Consider the following 6,450-nt stretch of genomic DNA (forward strand, 5'->3'; position numbering starts at 1 on the left):
TCTATGATGTTATAATACCCCACAACAGCTCATCTTGGATAACAGGAAAAAAGTGCTGGCTAAAAATCTCTCTTCAGTTCCACCGCGTTGGTGGGGTGCACTCGAACACAGCCTAGTACACAATGGGGACTTCGAATAAATTCAACAAAATATGCCTTTAAAATTGGCAACGAGTCAGCATCACCATCTAACGAACTGTGGAACTTATTAATTCATTAATTTTGAAATTAATGTTCAACAAAATCCACATTTATATATTTAACAAGTAAAATGTCCAATTTAGACCGAAAGCAAATAATTTACTCTTTTGAATACCCTGTGAACCTTTTTCTAGAATAAAAAAAAAATTCCAGAATATATTTTGAATTGTGCCGAAAGAAAACCTAATACAACACCAAACACAACGAATTTCTTGGCCTCCACCCCAAAAAACTAAACGTGTTGGATTGTATTATGTTTTAATGGAATGCAAAAGCCAACCCCGGACAAGAAAGTGAAAGCTTTTTAGTATACAATCAAGGAGAATCTTTGGTGGGACTGTCGGACTGGATGGTAACAAGATCAGAAGAACAAGATTCACACAGATAAGTTGCGAAAATTGAACTAGCACGGTGGTTTACATACAAGCAATGCAGGCATTGAGCAAATTCTTTGTCATATCGATTTACTTTGGTAAGGCCAAAACCAACGTGATTGTCGTTTTATTTTCGTATTTTGGGCACCAGGAATTTACAAATGGATTTTTGCGTCTATAATACGATAGCGAAGGTTATCTCTCAGTCTAGTGAAACTACAGGTTAGACGGCCTACCGGCGAACTATTTAATTGGTAGATTTCAAATTGCATTATGATCAAACAATTCATGCACAAGAAAGTGAATACACTGTGCGATTTCAAATAACCTATTCAGGCAGCGGTGAAATGAAACAGCGGTGAACGCTAAACGGAAAATTTTATTTTAAAGGGAAAGTATGCAAATGAGGTCGCTTTATTATCAATTATCAACCTTGTGTCGTGGCCCCCCTTGAACTGCTACGTGGCCCTCTTTGGGGGTCCTCGGCCCCCGTTTGAGAACCACTGTGCTAAGCCCTCACGTCCCATAAAGCAGTGGTTCCCAAACGTTTTTTTCACGACCCCAATTTTCATAAATTCAAAGCCTACGAATACTCGCGACCCCGCGACTAGAAACGCTCAGTAATCTCAAAAAATCAGTATATCAGTCACAATTTACCTGTACCAATGTTTGTATATCGACTGCAAGTGGACGTTGACGGTGAACATTGCCGCAAAAAAATATACAAACAAGTCCGGCAATACGCCGGAAAACGGGGAAACCTGAGAATATTTAAAAACACATGACATCGTATGAAAACCATGGTATAAAAATATTTTAGACCAAAATTATAACGGTTCATTGGCGAAACAAAGACGCCCTTGATAAAATTTAGTAGATTGCAAGGAAGTTTAAGGTACTTCGGAAATATTAGGATTGCTTCTAAATATATATAAATTTAAAATTTTATTCGGTATATCCCAGAACTGTCCAGAAGTAAAACAGAGCATGAAAGTAAAATAGGAAAATATTTACTATGCTTGATCTTGTTGTGGTTTTGTGTTTGACTGCTCGGGACGCTTCGAAATTATATAAAAACATCTAAATACGATAACATTGCAATACGAAAATGTTCACTTTTATGTGGGGGCGATGTGGACAAAACAAGTAGCCTACTCGCAGATTTTAGACACGTGCGCGAATTAACAATACGCTTTCACAACTGATCGAATCGAATTACTCGGCCAAGACACCAACAGGCAATCAATACCATACTTGTCAAACACCAAGTTGAAGGCCAATCGCAGAATAAAGCAACTTTGCTTTGTATATTCGATAACAAACCGGTTACACCAGCACAAAATAACAAACCAACATAATTTCTCGCATCTTGGCCAAAAATCCGATTCGCGTACCAGCGGTTCAACTACTTGGATGTAACATGATAAAAAAAAAACTGTAAAAAGGAAAATATTATTGGCGCTCGTAACACTGCCACTGAATTACATTGACTAATACTGATACATGCCGACCAGAAAGGTTAAGTACCACATGAAAGTTTTATTGATCAATGTTGGCGCTGTTTGGACAACCACTGCCATAAAGCTTACCAAACTTGGTTTTCAGTGTCTCGATCATTTTGTTTTCATAATATTTTCCCCGGCGTGTGGCATGCCCAGAGAGAGGCATGCCCATAGAGCAAAGGCGTCTTAACACAAAAATTTGAGAATCATTGATTTACGACATCCAAATTTTCATGTTTTTAGTTGCAAGGATTGGTGTATATAAACCTATTTCAGCATTACTATTGTGTTATTCTCAAGTAAATGGCGGTGACCGTACATTTGAACCCACATACATTTAACCCATGTGTATATCCGCGGGTTGAATCTATATGATGGTGCTGAAACCCATGGTTTAGGGTTAGTATGGGTTCAAATATCCGCAAAACAAAAAAATTTCCATAGGTGCAATAGTATGCAGGTGCAATTGTCGTGGGTTCGAATGTACGTGGGTTCAAATGTACGGGCACCGTACATTTGCATTTCCACGTTTTTCTGTTACAATGGCCATTGCATAGAAAATGACATTTTCAGTTGAATCGTTTACCGATAGATTAACATTAATTTCTTAATTTCATTTCTTTCTTAACCACGTGCACCGGCACCACTGAATGATGCTGATATCATGACATTTTGTTACATCTACTTTACGATAGTTGCAAGTCGTTTTTCATATTTATATCAATAGCTGTTTTGGCGTTTTGTAAGCGTAATCACACTATCCCAATTCGTCAACGAACATGGCCTCATCCTATAAAAATAATCTGGCAATGCTTTCTTGATTAATCAATATGTAACGTGAGTAATGAAAGTTTGCACCAAACTTCAACCTGATTGGTTTGTCGACAGTTTATTGCCAATAGCCAAAGAATAGTTCACTGAAAAAAGATTTTCAATGTCGTCTTTGGCAGCAACACAATTCTCATGTTATCACAATAAGCTGTTGTGGGGCTTTATCTTATGACATCATAGATTGTGACCTATGTTATGTATGCGACTGAGATCGTACGCATCGTTACGCACAAATAACATGTAGAAACTTGTCCCTAAATGATGCTACCATCAAAATCCGTTTTGGAGAGTTTGAGAGTCATTTTTAACACACTCATTATATCAATATGATTTGCAAGCCGCTACTTGTAGATGAAACCGCATTGATACATAATATACAGTAGGTGCTTGGATATGAAATAAATTGGCGGTGTATGTACATCCCTGTATGAATACCTGTATAATTATGTATATCGAGTTGATTATAAGTACATATGACATTCGTTGTATATGTACATTACATGAATGGCTTCATATGTATATTAAATTTGTAGCATATATATGCATATGAGAATGGCTGGTTGTGTACATTACTTGAGTGGCTGTATAAGTATAATGCGTAATCCATATATATGAGCATATTGCATTGGCTGTGTATGCACATTACTCGATTGGCGGTATATGTATATTAATTTGGCTGCATGTATATGCATATGATATACGGGGGTCGTAACCCCGTTTGGCAATTTTATTAGTGCTATTATTTAATATATTGCAATTAACACCAACAGACTTTTATTCGTCTTTACGATATTATCTCTTTCAATTGGCGCTAGGAATGACTCGTATCTCCGTGATATCTGAAAGGTATATCCAGTGGTGGGATTTAATTTTTTTTTCAACCGGTTCTATCAAAAAAATCATATTTTTTAGCCGGTTCTGTTACAAACAAAACATAGACAGTAACCAGTAATGCTAACCGATTCGCTTATCTCATAAAATTCCGTGAGACGGTTTTATAGAACCGGTGCGAACCGGCTGAATCCCACCACTGGGTGTAATATTCAAGCGCTTGAATCCAAGTAACACAGGCTTCAATTGCTCACAGAATATATAATATTGCATGAAAGTAAATAGAAATACAACATACGTCCGTCGCTCACATAGAGTAGTTCTAGAATGTTCTATCATGTGGCCTAAACTAGATCACTAGATGTCCTCATATTATTACGTCATAGACCAAATATAAGACATAGAATATAGCAGTATTTCATGGACATTACACTGGGTATATCCAACGCATCGTCCATGATATTTATTGACAACTGATTGCACAAGATTCATAATGAAGCAATAAGCAAAATTATTTGAAAAAGCATGGTTTATTAATGAAGAGTTGCCAACTATGACAGTCTCGGGAGAATGTATCTTAAAAATATATCACAGTTATATATTTGTTCTTCGACTGATAAAAACGCCTAATAACGATTTTCAAACTAAATTCATCGACCATTTATAGAGCATCGCCATATTAAAAGGATTTTTATAATATTGAAAATGTGCTCTGTTTTAATATACTCTTATCCATCTTACTGACATTTTTTGCTTGAATTCGGTGTTCCAGAATCCCAACCAAACTTTTAATGTTTCAATCTCATTTTTGTTGTTTTCAACGATTGATTTCGAGTTGCTCGATGATAATATATATATATGATAATTTATGTTAAACAGTAATGAGTAGACATGCATAAGTCGTTATCTATATTTCTACAGTGTAAAATTGAACTATCCGAATCTCTGGTATCAAGTATTTTGATTTTGTGTAGGCCGGGGATGGATTGCTTGATAGTTTCTAAATTTCATGCCACACTATAGAAAAGATTGAAGTAATATTGCAACATATTTGTATTTAACCTTGTCACGAATTCCTCTCTAAATCAGTGCTCCGCAACCGGTGTGCCGCGGCGCACCGGTGTGCCGCGAGACGATGCCAGGTGTGCCGCACAGCAACTTTTCTTTTCTTTTTCAAATTTTTTTTTTATCTTTTGTTAATTTTACGTTAGTCTACTACTCTACTGAAGAGAACCTGTTTTTACGTTAGCTTGAGCGACACCAATTCAAATTCCTGACTCCCCCCACTGTGCATTTGTGACGTAACAAGGAATAGGCCCATATGTCAAGCAGATATATTGCATTGTGGTATTTGATTAAGAATGTCAAAGAACGTTAAAGTTTAGCAAAATGGATAAATTTTTAAAAAGAACATCCAAAACATCTGATACTGAGCAACATATTGTACCTAGCACAAGCAACGTTATAAAAAAAACTTATTAAAAGGAAATACAGGAAAGATTACATAAAATATGGATTTTCTTGCTGTGGTAACGGAGATGCTCCAAATTCAGTCTGCGTTATTTGTGGGGAGCAACTTTCAAATGGAGCAATGGCTCCGAGTAAACTGATGCGCCACTTAAATACGAAATACAGTGAAATTCCACTTGATGTGTTTTGGATTTCAATAAAAGAAGAATATAAACGCACATTTCCCATGCAGCTATTGAAGTATTGCTCTATTTTTGCACTATTTATGTGTGCGAACAAAGCTTTTCCTCTTTATTACTGATCAAAAACGATGAACGATCCTACATAATAGATGTTGACGGCGAACTTCGAGTTGCTCTTTTACGTATTGATCCTAATATAGAGCGATTGTGCTCTATATACAACCACAAATCTCTCATTGAAATATGAACATAAAACAAAGTTACACTTCGTTTTTCTCGTTTGTTGTGGTGTGCCGTCGAATTTGGCAAGTTTTATTATAAGTGTGCCCAGTGGCGTAGCATCCACCCCCGCAACCCCCGCGGTCGTGGAGGGGGCCCACAGCAAAAAGGGGCCCCAAGCGGTTAAAATTTAGAAATTTAGGCCGCAAAACCAAAAGCTGCATTGCAAAAGTATTAATGCACGTCTTATTTGATGTTAGTTCTGCTCAAATCGTTTTGTTACGTAACAATGCCGGAGTCGTCGATTTTCAGCGTCGTGTGGTTTGATCATAGTTATGGTTTGATCGCACCGGAATATTACAAAGGCTGTCAGAATGATGTCGAAAGCAAAAACTCTCAGTGGCTCACAGCAACGAAGAAAAAGGGCAGAAGGGGAAGAACGTATGAAAAAAATTATTTAAGTAACCAAGATAAACGAAATATTTAAACCAAAATCGAAACAATTAGACTTGGGAATACCGAACGTAACTGAGGAGGAATTAAGCCTAGCACCGGTGGTATCGGAAGAAAACCAGATGCGTGTTCAATCTCAAAAAGTGATGGCGCCGTCGTAAATGAATTTTCCTCCAAAACTTACACGACAATTATCACAGTTAAGCTACTGATTTTTGAAGCAAATTGAAAAAATTGATATGACGAAGATGGTGGAGGAGTTTGCTAGCACGAAAGCGCAATATTTAGGTCACCATAGCCTTTTTATAGCGACATGTTATGCTTTTTGACAAAATATTTTTGCGGGGGGGCCCACGAGAGTCTTGCTACGCCACTGAGTGTGCCGCAA

The sequence above is a fragment of the Styela clava genome, chromosome 6 (genome assembly GCF_964204865.1).
Source record: "Styela clava chromosome 6, kaStyClav1.hap1.2, whole genome shotgun sequence".
Classification (NCBI taxonomy): Eukaryota; Metazoa; Chordata; class Ascidiacea; order Stolidobranchia; family Styelidae; genus Styela; species Styela clava.